The sequence below is a fragment of the Brachyhypopomus gauderio genome, chromosome 8, assembly GCF_052324685.1.
Source record: "Brachyhypopomus gauderio isolate BG-103 chromosome 8, BGAUD_0.2, whole genome shotgun sequence".
NCBI lineage: Eukaryota > Metazoa > Chordata > Actinopteri > Gymnotiformes > Hypopomidae > Brachyhypopomus > Brachyhypopomus gauderio.
Window position 1 is genome coordinate 6903788 of NC_135218.1, and position 17726 is coordinate 6921513.

Here is a 17726-nt window from a genome sequence, read left to right on the forward strand (position 1 = left end):
AGACACAATAAAGTTAACAGTAACTAAATAACTAATATTCATAAAACATACCATAACATATTTGCACAGGTTAATAATTACATGTGCAGGTATCTATAAATCTATTCTCTAAAACTTTCAGCAGAGCTTTAAAATCGACCAAGCCTCTGCTCAACTCGCCCGGACCATGCTAAACGGGCCTGCGACCACCAACGATGGCAATCCCCACCATCACCACAACCACCGCCACCTGCCACCTTGATCCTATATACGAAGTTCCTGTATTAGTAAAGGCTATTGGCACAAATCAGCAGTCCTTTTTTCTCAGTCCTTTGCAATAAAAGCAAAACATACCCCTGTGCTAGTTCTAAACATTTGCAAACCTTTTTGTACGAGATTCACCAATGTTATCCAGGTTGGCATAAAACATCCTTGCCAAGTGCAAAACTGCATTTACGAGACTTCACCCGCCCTGACTGTGTTTACAGGAGTCGTGCCATCCTGCGGCAGCAGGAATTCTGGGTAAGATGGAGGGGGTGGGGGCGTCGGGCGCGTCGGCTGATGCAGGAGAAGAAATGGCAGCGAAGCAGAGCGCTCTGGATGCAATTTAACACAGGCGGGCGTGTCTGGGCATGTTTGTTTTCGGGCCAGTGGAAGATGGGTGAAGTCCTAGCTGGCGTTCACGTCGGGCCCAGCTCACTCTCCACGCTATCCAGCTCCCCGGACATGGCGTCAAAGCTTAGGATATACAGACGTGTGTCTGTCAAGTGGAGTGGGTTTATTAAGGAACACCCCCAGCTGTTCAAGGGCAGAGAAAAGAAGCATTAGAATGAGAAGGCTGAAAATTTAGGTTTGAACCGAATGGTGAGTCAGTGGGGGAAAACGTGTGTGTGTGTGTGTGTGTGTGTGTGTGTGTGTGTGTGTGTGTGTGTGTGTGTGTGTGTGTGTGTGTGTGTGTGTGTGTAGCAGTGAAAAGAGGTGGGTAATATGCCAAGTGATGCAGATAGTGGATAATTAACTCCCTCTAGCCAATGCCATCTGCTGTCCTGATGGGCTACAATTTAGCCAAAACTATTCTCTCTCTCTCTTTCTCTCTCTCTCTCCCCTAACTTCTTCTCTCAATGTTTTTTGTTCCCCACTCTCACCGGAAAGATTGGTGCAGTCCAAGGGTCATGTCATCCCAGTGTATAAACCAGCCGTATTTTTACCCTTTTACGTGTAACTGGGCTCTTGCTGTGTTCGCAGCCGGTTTCACCTCTGACTGACAGTGCACTTACGTTTGCTGGTTAGCGGGTCATGTTTTTTTCACCAGACTATGCACAGACTAGCACTTTTGATTTCCACGAACCGGCCTCCCAAAACCTCCGACCGGTTCTATTTCTGGTACAAAGACAGCAATCTTACCGCGGAGTTGAGTATATGAACCAGAGACCGACCCAAACCAGAGAGAAGTCCAGTAACGCCCCCAAAAAGTGGCGGTCCAACAGCAGGCGGTGATGGTTGATGTCTTTGGCCGTGCTGTAACTTACATCTCCCTGTGCTGTACACCATGGTGAGTCGGGGCAAGGGGCCCGATCCTCGCAGGACCATGGGGGCTGGCAGCCCAAACAGGGGCAGGGCAGTTTCCTGTGGGACTGGAGGGACTGGGGTGGCAGTTGTTGAGAGAGAGAGAGAGAGAGAGAGAGAGAGAGAGAAGGAAAGAAATAGGGCATAAGAACTGGTTGACTGCTAGCTGTGAGTCACATACGGGCAGATGTAACCCTGTGTGTCAGCCTTGGTGGTTTTAGTTTTTTTTTTTTTTCTTCACCGAAAGAAAAAAAAAACAGTTACATTCATTAGACATGGACATCTGTTCTGGAACAGTTGGGGCGTGATGAGTGGAGACAGGAGAAATGTCAAAACGTCCAACTCAAACAGGCATGAGGGAAAAAAAGGGAAAGGTTTGGAGGGCAGAGGAGGCAGCTGAGGTGGAGCGCAGCCCTGCTCAGATAGGGCACGTTAGCAGGGCACGTTAGCAGGGCACGTTAGCAGGGCGCGTTAGCAGGGCGTGTTAGCAAGGCGCGTTAGCAGGGTCACGGGGCTCCAACTCTCTGGGTAGGTGCTGAAAATCGCATTTTGGGCTGACGTTGTGAGGCGTTGTGAGGTGTTGTGAGACGTTGTGAGGGGTTATGAGGCGTTATGAGGGGTTGTGAGGCATTGTGAGGCGTTGTCAGGCTGTATGAGGCGCTGTGAGAGTTGTTTCACCGCCTCTTCGAAGTTCTGACCATCGGCCTGTAACACAGCCGTGAGAGGGCTACCACGTCTCTGTAGTGGTGTATACCCAAGCCATGATACTCTAACAGGGTTGCCAAGATAACTTGGAGTGAGATTTGAACCTGGGGGGGGGACCGTAGATTGTTGATGGGGGGGGACATAAATTGTTGACTGGGGGGGGGGGGGGGGGGGGGGTGCGATAAATTAAGTATTATAATCGCGATCGATCGATCGCCGGTGGTTGGCGCCAGAGCGAACGTCTTCCTTTATCTCCTCTTATTTTACCTGCTCTCCCTCCCTCTTGTCCATCTCTCCTCCCCCCCCCCCCCCCCCGGCAAACTGATATAACTTTTCCAGGCTCAACTATGACTTTTATCCCATTACAGCAGAGAGGGAATGTTGGGGGTGGGGCGGGTTTTCAGGACGTCCTCCCAGTTACAGGGACTGTGTAGCTGCCCTCAGGGACCTCCTGCTCGATGGGGGGGCCCCAGTCCGTCTTTCATTCCTCCCCACTGAGCCGTCTTCAAAGGCAATGCAGCGCCCCGCCACACACCCCTTCTTTCATTAGCCAAGAGATTAGCGCTAATCTGTGCTAGTGCACCTGATGTTAACCCCCCACCCACCCCCCCCCCCCCTTACCCTCCCACACTCCTGGCTTGAGGGAGGCTCTAATCTGCGGGTAAACCGGGATTAATTCGGATCCAAGAAGTTGTGCCACAGCCTGATCTTGGTAGGTGGGTGGAGACAGCATAGAGACCCAGGGGGACATAGTCAAATTATCATTCATAACGCTTACATAATACATACATAGATACAATTAGAGCAAAAGATCTTCTGTTTTTGCCCCTATCCCTGCAAAATAAATGTTAAGTAAGTGATAATTCAGTAAGGTATAACAAGGAAGGATATTTCTGTTTAATTGCAGTGTTATCTTTGAGCAGCAGACATTTTTATGCCCCGTGGAACATGAATGCTGTCATTGTCTTTCCTCTTTATCACCACCACAGAACAGTTGTGACTTTGAACTGCAGGATTACTGTACCAATGCATAAATGCTAAATCCTGGTCAGTGGCGCACTGGGGCATTGGTTTAGAATCTGTTAGCCACAATAGCTTTTTTTTTTTTTTTTTGGACCAGAGCATTGGTGTAGGCTGTAACAGTCTGACCCCCGGACCCCCTCCATGGGCAGACCCCCTCCTGCCCATCACGCTCTTGTGCTTTCATGGTTAACGAGCCAAATCGGGCCAGTGACAAGCCCACAGGTGCCTCCGGTCACTGGGAGTCAGCGGACTTCTAAATCCAGTAGCTGTCTCTCAGCAAGGTAAGCACACACTGACAAGTGCATATTTGTTTCGACTGCAGACATTTGCTTTTCTGCAGTTCTCACTTTGAGTTTTCCAAGCCAGTGTTTACCAAAATAGATGTTCACACAAAGAGCAGTAATTTTAGACGTTTCCAGTGGCAATGGGCGATTATGTCTACCTTAAATTTTTTTCTTAAGCTTGTATTTTCTTACAGTAAATTGCTGCCCATTATGGTGTTAGGCTTTCATACTGCTGCGTAGGACCCTTCTTTTGAAGATGTGTCTGAGGAAGCAGGGGGAGAACTATACCGTTTTAACTTGGGGCTCGTTTCACGAGTGTCGTATATCATTAACCGCCAACGTTATGTGAAAAGGTTAACATCAGAGGCGTCTCTGGTGGGGAAGCTGTTATGCCGAGTTAAAGTGTAACCTCAAGTCCAAAGCCAAGCTGAGCAGCAGGCTACGGCGGACATGCCGTCTCGGGGTCTGGAAGTGTGCGGAAGCCTTGGAATTCACACCAAGCCGAGCAGCGTGCCGTTTCCGGCTGTGTTAGGGCGACTCGGGGAAGTCAAGGTCACTGTGTCAGTGACTCGATAAAGCTCTGTGGCTCCTTTAGCTCACCTGGTAGAGCACCTATAGCCAGATGCTGGCAAAACTGGCATTGTGGGTTCGATTCTCAGAGAGCACATGTACACTGTCATCCTGATACGTTATCATCTTATGCTAAGTGACAACATACCAGTCGTGCATACACGTCGCACCGAGCAAGAGCTGATAATGTAAAGTGTGTACGTAGCCCTGACATTTAACATGAAAGTGTCATCACGTATATGCACTTCATCCACGAAGGTCGCAGGCTGCAGTAAGGGCCAATCCTACCACAGCAAGCAAGCATGCAAAATGTTGGGGCCGTGCCTTCTCCAGGGGTTAGGGGTCAAAGGGCAGACAGGGCAGCTAGAGTGGTACCTGAAGACTGTGTAGAGGGGAGGCTGCTGTCTTCGGACCGCCAGCCAAACACCACCACCCAAATGGCATGACATAAACCAGAACTTGCTTCCTGTCTCTGTCTTCCCAGAGTATTACAGAGTCCATGCTATGACTCCAGGCACCATTTTGGCCACATATGAGGCATAGCCTACAGCTGCATCTAGGAGGCACGTTTTCAGTGCAGTCCATACACACAAATGCACACACACACCCTCACCCCTTGTTCCCAACACACACACAGTAGCTGTGGCGTATTGCAGAGAGAATGTGTGCGTAAACCGGAACGTCTGGAGGTTTAAGCAGCCCGGCGTGCTTGCGTGTACTGGTTCGGCGACCTGTGTGCGGTGGGTCGCCCTTGGGCCCAGGTGCTTCCGATCCGGAGCTCAATGAAAGCCTGAGTGAAAGTGTATGGAGCTCCTTAAACCCAACGCTGTGCTTTAATGCCTCTTTCTCTGACTCCCTCGCTCCGAACCCCCTGCCCGCCCTGCGGTATTTAATAACCGAACCTGCCACATCTGGGTAGTTTGGACTGAAAACTGAGCGTTATTTGTTTATGCTTCCTCGCCGATGAGCGTTATAATCTGTTTTAACCGTCAAGACCACTAAAACGCACGAAACCGTGTTCCGATATAATCCATTCGCCCTTTCATTTTGGCTGTGCCGATACCACAGGTTGAAAATGTTATTTAGCATCATTTATTTTTATAAAGTCGATTTATGTGCTCCGATGCGTATTATGGAGCCATCGTAAAATAGTTGCACAGTCGCAGAAAAATGTGTTTCGACCCGGTAGAGAAGTTCCGAGGCGTTAAAACATCTCTCAGTGAGAGAGTGTCGTTCTCCCCTGCTGAGGTTCCGTCCAGCGACCAGCTGGATTCAACCGGTGAAGGATGTGGGCCAAACAGACGGAGGAGAGGAGCGCCCCCTAGTGGACCGAGCCGTCTCAGAACACACACACACATCAGCTCACGTCGGTGCTGCCCATCTGAGCCCTCGTTCAACCTCTGCGTTGAGGATGTTTTGGTGAAAGTGCAGTCTGTCCAAAGCTGAACCCTGCAAGTCCAAGCATGTTAAACACGAAGTACACCTGAGAGACCAGATTAGGTTCTGTGTAGGCAATGTACCACCTTTCAAAGGAGCAGACGCTTTTTTTGGTTTTGAATGACTTACTTTTTTTATTATTTCCTTATCGGTTGTGGTGGTTTACAAAAGCTTAACCTAATTTGTTAAATTCAGTTAAATCGTTTTTTTTTTCTAGAGCTTTTTACAATAGACATTTTCTTCAAGTAAGTTTACATGAAGCAGGTCTGGGTGCCTAGCGAGCACGCCAGAGGCAACAGTGGCAAAGACGACTTGCATTGGTTGAAAGAGGAGCCGTTGGAGAACCAGACTCCAAAATGCAATCTAGCACTAGTACTATGCATACAAATGAATACTAACAAAAACAGCAATTAAGTGGAGTCAGGTGGTTTCAGGTGGCCAGGTAGCCCATGGTCAGGTAAGGCGAGTCTGGGTAGTCCAGCTTCAGGTGCAGCAAGTCCTGGTAGTCTAGGTTCAGGTAACCAGGAGAACCTGGTTCAAGGAAGGTCTAGGTGACCAGGTAGTCCAGATTAGGGCAAGGGAAATCTTATTATTTATTGTACATTATCTGTTGTTACTTGAGTTTCTGTATTCTCCTTCAGCTCCTCATAAATTCACCCTAGCTGGTGTGTGTGTGTGTGTGTGTGTGTGTGTGTGTGTGTGTGTGTGTGTGTGTGTGTGTGTGTGTGTGTGTGTGTGTGTGTGTGTGTGTGTGTGTGTGTACTACATTATTGTCCTTTATTGTAGAAAAATGTTAGACCTAAAATTCATACCTCACATTAAGTAAAACAGATGTCCCTGTCAACACACGACTAAACGTCCTTGCCCACAGACTACAAAAGTTCTTAAACAGAAGAATGAAATGATGAAAGAATTTAAGACCATTGTTCACTCTCTTACGGTCTTATGCCTTCATCAGAAGCCTCTTTGTATTGCGCCTGTTGCAGTCTGCACCTTTAATTTGACCTTTTACCAAGCCACAGTCTTCCAGGATCTCTCCTGGCTGTCCGGTCCGTTTCGCCTACAGGGACAAGTCCTTGAGGATTCAGTGTACCTTCCTGTCCTCTTGCGCTCTTGGGCTGGAGAACTGGTGTACAAGACACACGTGTTCAGACGGAAGCATTTCTTTCTTCTGCTTGAGTTGTTCGAACAGGTGCAGAGTACCCTCAGGCACCTAAACATGTGTACGCTCTCACACTCGAACATGATACTGTAGGACTAGTAATGGAGCAAACGTCCTTCACTTCTTCTGAAGTTTTTCATTTTAAAGGACTTTCTGGCAATGGTAGAATTGTTGGTAAAGACCACCGTTAGTAGGTAAAGTGACATTCCCCCTGTTTGGTTAGCAAGATACTTTGTCTCCAAGCCTGTTCTAATGTAGTTTGTGAGGTCAGCTGTTTCTGTTGTATTGTTATGGAAAATGTGTTACAGGCTTCTCGGGCCCAAGTAGGACGACTCACACATACACACACTCACAAACATGTGCACACACCCACACACACCCAGCAAACAAAACGGAGGACTAGCACACTTTAGTGATAGTGGGATGTGGAGGAGGGGCCGGGGAGTAACTTTGGGTTTCTTTCCCGGACACACTCTGAGTCACACAAGACTGGAGCTGTGGTGTATGCAGAGCCTACACACCTTACACACACACACACACACACACACACACACACACACACACACACACACACACACACACACACACACACACACACACACACACACACAGTTACCTGTATTTCCAGATGGACTCAGCAACATGTCAGTGTGCGCTTGTGTGTGAGTGCACATGTGTGAGAATGTTTATGTGAGAGAGAGGGAGAGAGAGAACAGGAAGGAAGTGTTAGAAGAGGAGTAGAGAGTGGAGGAGATATACACTGAGCAGACAGACATCGGGAAATGAAGTGAGAAATGGCAACTGAGGAACAGGAGCTGTGTGTGTGTGTGTGTGTGTGTGTGTGTGTGTGTGTGTGTGTGTGTGTGTGTGTGTGTGTGTGTGTGTGTGTGTGTGTGTGTGTGTGTGTGTGTGTGTGTGTGTGTTTGCAGAGATGAGTACTAGTGAGATTTATGGGGTGTTGTACAAGGGAGTGAGTAAACAGTAGACCTACCCTAACTCACTTTCTCTCTCTCTCTCTCCCTCCCTCCCTCCCTTTCTGGGATGACAACACTGTTTCACAGATTCTGAATTTGCTCAAAAGTCTCTCTGTCCTCTCTCTTCACCCCCTACTAACACCCACCAACACACACAGCTTTAAGTATTTGTGAGTATTTTCGAGCAGAAAACAGTTCACTTATAATGTCAAATAAAAGCATTGTTTAAAATGATTATTTACCTTTACAGAAAAACTCTAGATGATTTTATGGGAGAGAATGTACAAGGTCTGGGTGGCAGAACCCAAAATAGCACCAACACTGACATGATAGTGGACATAGTAGACATGGTTGTGGGTGTTGAGCTGAGACGAGTTTGTCAGGCACCACAGTGCCGGGTATTTACACATTCCAGTGTAACTGCTGTCCTGAGATCAGCCTGCCACAGTAGTGACCAACACACTGCGAAAAGACTAGAGGAGGACTAACCAACTGTGCGCTTGGAATTGGTAATAAAGCGGAATTCGTAATACAGTGACTGGCGAGTATAAAGCGCTGTTGTACATCTCGCGATCGAAGTCCAAAGTGCTGCACCCTTTTCGGACTGTAGGGGGAGATATAACCTCAGAGATTCGTTATGGACTACGGCAGCCGACAGCTGCATTGAATCTCTTATCCTCGAATGATCTGTCCCTATTCAGAATAAAATCAAGAAGCCTGGATTTAACCCCTCGTGCCCACTGCTGTGCCATTTCTAACCTCCATGTTGTATATGCATGTCATAACATTTATTTATGCTGTGCTTGGGTGCCATTTTTTTGCAGCATATTTAATTAACCACAATTAAAATGCATAAAGTGTATGAGTGGTGTATGTGGACTTTCCCAAACAAAAATTATCTTGTGTGTGTGAACGACTGTGTGCCTCTGCATGTCTAATAAAAACAGCTGTCTGCGTGTGTGTGAATGTGTGCCTGTATATGCCCAGTGGAGGATGGACCTCTGTCCTGGGTGTTGTCCTCTGTCCTGGGTGTTGTCCTCATTTCTCTCCCTGCACCCGATTTAGTCCCCCAGGGGACAGAGGTCTCCGGTTGAGACTACACTGTTCACAGTAGGTGTCGTTGCTCCTCACACGTGTGTGACTGGATGTTACGCTGGTGTCTGTGTTATCTGGAAAACTACCTTATAGTTGCGCTATATAAGTGCAACTTCATTTCATTTATAAGCAAAGTCATTGGAAGTGTAATGTCAGCAGAACAGTTCTATAGAAGATGCTGTAATGCGGATTGATCATAGAAAACGTGTTTACAGTCATCAGTACAACCCGTGGCCGGCTTATCACATGACTTACAGTAATGTAGTGGTAATCCATAGGTTATAATCTCAAGCCCCTGGTCTCTGCTGGTTTCTAATAGCTTAAATGTATTTACCCTGTTACACAGCCTTGCCTTCACCCCTGACTGTAATCTCATTACATATGGCTAACAAAAGCACCATTTCACCTGATAACTCACTCTCACAGTCTCTCTCGTTCTCTCTCTCCCTCCCTCTCTCTCACCCTCACCCCCCCCCCCCCCTCTCTGAATGAGATATTTAATCCATGTCTTGCATAATGCATGTTTTCACTGGATTGAGTGGGTCACTTCCTACCACTGTGAAGCTTGTTAGTTTTGGTGCTCTAATGTAATTAATGACTACAAAATATTTCAAGAGATACGAGACCAACCTTGGCCAGTTTATCAGAAATGACATTAACAGCAAAGGGAAGAGGTGTAAGCATGAGGTGTGTTTGCATCTGTGTTCACTGTTTCACACCTTACCAGCCAAACCATCATGATGGTAGTGTGTGTTTCTAGGAGATCTGGCATGCCGAATGTGAGAACAGTCATGATGCACCGTGGAAAGAAGGGTTACACCTCCATGCTTGTCTGTGTAGTGTTTTATTAAATTGTATGAATATCCTTGTCATTATATAAAAGGTGCATGTAGAGGTGCACACTGACGTGAAAATGGAAGGTTGAATGGTTTATGTAAATTGATTTTTTTGTTAAGGATTTTTTATCCTTTTAAATAAGTTTTAAATAAGACCTGGATCTTCCCTATGACCAGAAGTCTAAATAAGATCCAATATGTCCTGTCCGTTTGAAATTGTTAATTGAAAATCCTGGTTCAGGGTTTACTGGCCAGGTGTGTTTACACATATAAGCCATTTGGTTGTTGTCTTTAATTAGTTTGTTATCTAAAAACAGAATTATCCATCACACGAACATCCACTCCTCTTATACATTCTGTTTGTATACACAGACATCCTTACCGGCTACCAATATATGCATATAATTCTAAAAAAATAATATAATTGTTCATGAGCAAGAGTGTACAATACAAATACTACATTATGGGAGGAGTTGGCTTAGGTGTGAGGGGTGTGTCCTTATTTTTCCACGCCCACTTAGCAGCTCTTCTGATACGCAGGTAATGTGGATGCACTTTAACCATGCTCTGTGCATCCAGATGGACAGCCTTATACTTTCAGGAGAAACGCTGTCCTTGTGCCAGCAGCGCTCCAGCACTTTTAAGTAATGGGATGCCATGGCAACAGACAATAACAGCATGCGTTTCCTTGGCAACTGCCCTGGCTACAGCTCGAAGCAGGGTGCGAATGCCGGCGGACAGCGGTCGCACTCGTGTTCGTTCGCGCCTTTGAAACGTAGAGGGCCGAGGGCACAGCCCTGGGGCACGCCGCCACTACCGCCGTGATTTCAGGCTTTCTTCCTTTCTTTCCTTATTTTCGCGTCTGTTTTTCCCTCGTCGTTTTCAAAGAGCTTTTATCTGACGACTGGGCCATGCGGTCACCCTCACCCACTTGTACGCCCATGCATGTGCGAGTGCGCGTGCATTTGTGAAATCTCCGCCCACCTGTTTGCCTTATTATGGGATGGTGTGTAGCAAAGCGTGACAGAGCATCAAAGCGCAAGGAATTTGGAGTCATGCTCATCCATCACTCCTTGTGCCCCCAGCCCTGAGCAACCCCCCCCCCCCCCCCCCCCCCCCCCCCACTCAGAGAGACAGGGAGGAAGAGCAAACACTGTTTCCTTCCCCTCTTCAGGAAGTAAATGACTGGAAGATTATTTCCCACTTATAATCAGAGAGAAAAAGAGAGATACAAATGGATGAGAGAATGAGCAGAGAGGAACTGCATCCAGTAGACCAGCAGGGCGTGGGGTCACCAGCAGCTGCCGCACACGGCCTGAGACACGTCCCCCCACATTTGACCTCTGTGCTCCTTTACTTTGGATTTGAAAGGCAGGAATGTGTTACCAGACCCATCCTGGATGGCAGGGACTTGTAACTCAGTACTAAACATTGTCATTTTATTTAAGATTGTGTTCATTGGTTTGACTTCTTCAGGTCTGCCTAGAAGGTGAAGTATATAAAAATGTTGTGTTAAACATAAAAACCTTCAAATTTAACTTCACATGCTTCACACGAAGCTCATATATATTCCAACTGTTGCGTCAACTGTTTTGTTTATATGTAATACTAACATACTAACACTGTAAGCAATAGGATATATCCTCTGTTCGGGTTAGTCTTGGCCATAATGGTTCTGCAGATTGTGGTGACAGTTACTGATATTTAAAATATGCACACACAAAAAACCAAAACAAAAACCCTCCCTTTGTACTACTAAAAGATCCAGAGCACTAAGAAATTACTGTAGTTCCCAACTTAAGTTCCATAAACTGTATGTTGAGACACAAGGTTACCATTAATTTTCCTGAGTTGTATAGTAACTATGTGTCATTATTTTAATTTATTAGCCATTCTGTGTGTTTTAATGGCTGTGTGTTTAGCCATTCTGTGGGTTTAAACAGCTGCCACTTTAGTTAAAAGGGGTGTAGCGCGTTGTAATGGGTGTAGCGCGTTGTAAAGGGTATAGCGTGTTGTAAAGGGTGTAGCGCGTTGTAAAGGGTATAGCGCGTTGTAATAGGTATAGCGTGTTGTAAAGGGTGTAGCGTGTTGTAAATGGGTGTATCGTGTTGTAAAGGGTGTAGCAGAGAAGCCAGAAGACCATCTCCAAAGTGCCTCCTTCTGGGGGTCATTTTTTGGGTTGCGTGTCCTGCTGGGTGGAGGCCATGGTTGAAGACCCCTTCACCCCAGCCCATCTCTCTTAGACTCTCACACGCGCACACACACCTCGAGGGCGCACCAGGTCCCGCACCAGGTCCCGCTTGAGTGACAGGTACAAAGTAAGCACTCGCAGCTCTGGGCTCCAGGAGCCAGGAGCACAACGGCCGCTGTCACTCACAATGGGAGGGGTCGTCCCCTCCCCTGGCCCTATTGTATCCTCTTTGTATTGGCGCATCAGGTTGCCTCGGTGGGCGGCGGCCGTGATTGAAAACATGTCATGAGGAGATGGTGATGAAAGAAAGCAGGACCTGCTCCAGTGGCTGTGACTCCATTAGAGGAGGCGAAGGAGAAAGGAAGTGATTAATATATCAGAATGAGTAGAGGAGTTGGGCAGAGAGCAGGAGGAAGGATGTGTGCATGTGGGGGTTTGAGTCATAAATTGAAGTGAATTTTTTATATATTTTTAGGAGGTCATTGAATGCTGTGCGGTGTTACTCCATTGTGAGGTGTTACTCCACTGTGCGGTGTTACTCCACTGTGAGGTGTCGGAGGAGTTTGCTCTGCAGGCGATGTTGTACGCTCCCTCAACCCACAACACCCCCCCCCCCCCCCCCCCATTTCATTCTCATTTTGTTCTCCCTTCTTTCTCTATCCATCTCTTAAGAAGTCTATCTCTCCCTTTCTGTCTATTTCCTCCCCCTATAAACCCATATTTCAAACACTTACTACACACAGTGACGGGGCTTAGAGCATTTATAAAGCACTGAAGGAGATGTTCATTTCTGTGTTGAACTGCGTAGTCCAGTCACGCAGTTTCACCTCACGGCGTCCTGACCGACCTTCTCGAGCTCCCACGACCTCACCGTTGTGTTCCTGGGCGTCGCGCCTTTGTCCAAACTTGGACACAGTGCTGAAGTATTAAGCCACATTTATTCAAAAGAAAGACCCACAGCTTCATCAAAGCTCAAGCCGGAGCAGCCCGAGAGGTACACTCCCACAGCCTGGAGCGTAGACACGTCGCACGAATACAGTTGAGGGGCTGGCAGAGAATTGGTTCGACCCTGAAGGTGTGTGTGTGTGTGTGTGTGTGTGTGTGTGTGTGTGTGTGTTGTGTGTGTGTGTGTGTGTGTGTGTGTGTGTGTGTGTGTGTGGCATCAGCTGTGAAGGAGACTGGTACAGCTGTTCCAGTTTGTTTTGGCTAAAGAGCCCTCTCCTTCAAACCCCCCCCCCCCCCCCACCTCGCCTCTTTGTCCAGCCAGCAGAGGACGGCGAGCTGAAGGCCTCTTCCCTTCAGAGTTAATGGACCTCGTGATGTCTTCCCTAACTGAGCAGGGCCATTGTACTCCGTAATGGCAGCAGGAGTGCTTCAGCACTAATGAAGTTTGAATTGGATGAAAATTATAGGGCTCAGGGTCTTCAGAAAACACATATAACACCCCCAGACACCCCCTGTACTCCATCTGGTAAGAGGGGTTATGCCAGAGAGGAAAAGGATGATGAAATTATCATCACACAAACAGAAGGCTTTCCGTGGCTGTGTTGGGGGAAACAGCTACTGGGGAATTATGGTGGTGCTAATAACCCGGTATGTGAGGGAATATGGTGGGGAATGGCTAATGGCAAAACTATTTCTCCCTTTCCTATTCCACTCTGATGTCAGTTTTAAGGCTCCCAAATGGTCCTATATTGACGAGCAATTTGCTGCTGGTTGAGAGATTTTACAAAAGAAATTTCCTTCTCTGATTTTCCCACATTATATGTTTTTATATGTCACTTGGGCTGTTTAATCGAATGTTATTTTTAGTATTTTTTTTTGTTGTGTTGTTTTTTAAATATGGTAACTTTTTGTTTGATTTTTCCCCCCAGTTCTCTCTCCTTTTGCATTGTGTAGAATGTCAGCCATTTTTTGCGGTTTGCGTTAGCATAGCTCTTCATTTGCACATTGACTAAGTGCTAGCGTGAGTGGCAGATTTAACAGCTCATGTGTGCAAGCTGTTACAAATACAATTTTTCCATATATGTTAAAATGATTTGAGGCAGATGCTTAAAAGCTAATCTTTTGTGGATCACCAGGCAAGATGTCTAATGGGAATTGGAGTTGTGATGAATTGGACGATGAGTGATTTAAACGATCATCACGATTATGATGAGTTGTGCTAGTTGTTTATCAAATTGACTTAATGCGCTAATGAGATTAGCATTGTCTTGTACATAGATGTGGAGAAAGGATGTGAGAGAAAAAGAGTGAGAAAGAAAGCGTTATGACACAAACCTCGCTGATTTTTACACTGAGACCACTGAGGGTAATTAACAGCATAACGCTGTCAGAATCTCTCAATATCATGAGCTCTCGGCATGTATTGCTATGTACTGAAAGGATCACTACTGATATGACTTCTAAAATTTTTTATCTGACTGGAACTTGAAAATCGGTGCACATCCCAAACAAGCCAACACCCTAGACATTCTCAGCAGTGTGCAAAAAAAAAAAACCCTGTAACATACATGGCTTCATTTCTGTGTTTGTCCTTGGGAAGGGTTGTGTTATTTTCATAATGTTTCATATTTTCACAATGTTTTTTTCTGATTTGTCTTTGTCACTTAAATGATCCTAAAGGTGGTCTTTTCCCTTTCATCCAGCTTGTCTTTGTTCAGATGAGTACAAGATTCAAGTGTAACCCTGATGGCACCTTGATCAGCAGCAGATTAAAGAGTGAATGAGGGCTTTCGAAAAAGACATTTGAAGATATTATATTATATGGATTTTTTAAAAAACTATCGTAAATGTGTTAGCCAATTGTAAACATAAGTTTGGAATACGTTTACTCAAACTGAAACATACAGTAGATCTTCCATAGCAGAAGAAGCCCAGGGCAGTATATAGCTTCCACAGCCGTGCGGTAATCTTGTAGCCTACAGAACTGGCACCTCTTCAATCGTCGGTCAAGTCTTTACAGCCTCTTCCTACCAAGAAACGCCGTTCTTCTCTCTTCACCAGCACACCAGACCCCATTTCCCCATCTTGCGAAGGCTGACAGATGAAATATGAACACGTTTAATATCCAGCCTAATAGCTGCGCTGACAAGCCGCGGAGTTAGCTGCTTAGAGAACTGTCATGGCCTTTGGATAATGAACTGTAAAATAGTATTTTATTACGCCTCGCTGTGGCTGTCTACAGTGCGGGGGAAAGGGGAGGGGGTCCATTGTGTCAAAGGTTAGGGCCCGGTTTTAAAGCCCTTATTATAGTCGTTCGTGTGCCGCTCCGACCGGTGGGGACGGTTGAGTGTTCATTGGAATCTGGCCAAGGCTGAAAACATATTAGGAATGTCCGTCAAACGAGGGAAAAAAATGTTTACTTCAGCTCAGACCCCACCTCTATCATCGCCTCAGCCAATTAATTTACATTTAAATCCGTTCTAGGCCTCCCAGTGGAGCCCAGTCCTTTCTGACAGCTTCTCATTGGCAGTTCTTCATTCTTCTTGAGATTACAAACCTGTTATACCTGTTAGCGAGGATTTGGGGTGGGGGTTTTTTTTGGGCTTCTTTCTTCATGCCAGCCGAGTCAGTGAGGCGTTCACTTCCAGGCCTCTGGGTATCTGCTCAAACCACCATATTGATAACAGAGGAGGTGTGAGATCAACACAGTGGCGGCGTGGTTCTCAGAAACGGAAGGTCAGAAACGGAAATCCCGAAAACTTTGGCATCTGACTATCAGGTTCAGTGAAACGCTCTTTGAAACTTTATTTTTATACAGCCTCGGTCGGTTGTTAGATCTAAGTCACCCATTTCTGCACTAGTGTGGACTGAATTCTGAATCCAGTCATACGGTCCTTCCAGGAGCTGTTCCTCATGCTGGTGCTGATTCTGTCGGATCATGAGCATATGTAGAGCGTGTGTGGGGGTGTAGTGTGGCCCAAATACTCCTATATGAACACATCTCTGCTCCTATTCTACTGAGGGCACATTGTAACCTCTACCTCCCTGGTAAATGATCTAGTGTATTTGCTCGCTCTCTCCTCTCTCTCTCTCTCTCTCTCTCTTCTTTCTCTCTCTCTCTCTCTCTCTCTCTCTCTCTCTTCTCTCTCTCTCTCTCTCTCTCTCTCTCTCTCTCTCTCTCTCTCTCTGTGTGCCTGTCTTGCCTTGGCTTCCGACAGAGAGACAGATAGCGTGACATTTCCTCTGGCGTATGGCTGAAATGTTGAGGGCACGGCCCTATTAACGGAAGACTGAACCCTGATCCTCTCTGCAGTGTGTTAAAGAGACGAGGCCCAGACACTTTGCACGCCAGCGACCAAGTTATGGAGTACTTACGTTTGCAGTGGTAGATAAGGACACATAGATAAAGGTGAACTTCCAGAACCCTCTCAAGACATTTCATGTAGTTAAAACAACAACAGTGTGAATGCTGCGTTATTGATGACGGTAAATGATGGTGGTGTTCTGCAGTTCTGTGTTTCACGTTCATTTTTGTAAAACATAGAAACGCTTGTGTTCTGTCACATTCGCTTTGTTGAATTGATGTATCTTCTCTGTGCAGCCTTTGAATCATATTCCAGCAGCAATAAAGTGTGTGTGTGGGTGTGTTTGTGTGTGTGTGTGTGTGTGTGTGTGTGTGTGTGTGTGTGTGTGTGTTGAGAGTGAGCATCTGGCTGGGACTCGCTGATCTCTCTGTAGTGGCAGTTAAAATAACAGCAGACACAACTGGTGAGACAGGTCCGGGGGGGGGGGGGGGGGGGGGCATGGCTTAAGGAAGGTCGGGCCATGAATATGGATGGCACATCGGAGCAGGTGTCCGGAGCAAACCACTGCCTGCACAGACCTAATTAAAGCAGAGATAAAGCGTTCTCCACTCCCCCTCAACCCCCAACCTGCCTTATGAAGTCCCTAAACCACCCATCCTCACACCCCCAGCTGAGATGCTACCCCAGCCTTACCGTTGTCATGGGCTCATCACGCATTATTTGATCCACTGGGAGACCCGCTGGCACTAACGAACTGCTTTCGTCATTGTTTGGGACTACAGTACGCACGGGCTGCTGGTGTTTGATCACTGCTTGTCCCTGAGTGTCCCCGGCCACTGATGGCAGCAGGGCCGTTGACAGGTGGCTTCATCCGTTGTGGTGATGCATGGACGCGTGCAGACGTGGTGCTGATTCAACGAGAGATCCGCTGATGGGCGTAGCGGGCGTAGCGGGCGTAGCGGCTCAACTGGCTGGATGTGTGGTTGTAGGTGCTCCGTGCACATTGGAGTGTGAGCGGACGACACCATTTCAGCTACAACCAATCTGTAGTCTCCTTACTAGCTAGGAGATGCGCTGAAGGTATTTAAATGTCTCTGATCATCATAGCCTCAGGGAGGCCATAGGCTAATCCCCCCCCCCCCTCTCTCTCTCTCACACACACACACGCACACAAGCACACACACAAGCACACACACAAGCACACGCAACTTCCAGAAACATCCACCCAAATAATTGCCGGCGGTGCCAAATATAAAGAGAAAATAGAGCACTGGCTTTAAGATCCTTGTCGTCCCCTTACAAGCAAGAAGCTGCAGTTCTTCTCATTGGTTGCTGCCATAGACTCGTTTTGATCTCGGCGGCCAAGGAACGCCAAGCGCGTTGAAAAGTGCGAGCGCAGGAAAAGTGGCAACAGACAGCCGATAAGTCTTGGCACAGTTGGGTCTGAGGCACAACACTGGAGTAGGCCAGCCATTTCATTACACGTCGTTTGGGAACATCTGGTCTGAGGTAATCCCGTTCGTGACACCAGAAGCGGCACTCCCGACGCGTGTAAGAGAGACAGGTATGAGAAGGACTCGCCCGTCGACGGCTTCCTGCACGCTCGGCTGGAGGTCGAGCCGATCGGGGCGGGGGCCACATAAGCCCCTGTGTC

At 47.1% G+C, this 17726-nt stretch overlaps 1 protein-coding gene across 5 annotated transcripts in view; it reads left to right on the forward strand.

Moving 5' to 3' along the window:
* The window catches only part of pdzrn3b (PDZ domain containing RING finger 3b), a 73622-nt gene that overhangs the window by 37193 nt on the left and 18703 nt on the right, over positions 1-17726 (forward strand). Inside the window, exon 1 of one of the 5 annotated variants that reach the window (XM_077014075.1) lies at positions 3456-3554. The exons of the other annotated variants lie outside the window; for them this stretch is intronic. The gene's annotated coding sequence lies outside the window, so the exon portion shown is untranslated. Of the gene's footprint in view, positions 1-3455; positions 3555-17726 lie in introns of those variants that run through there. 5 annotated transcript variants of the gene reach the window in all.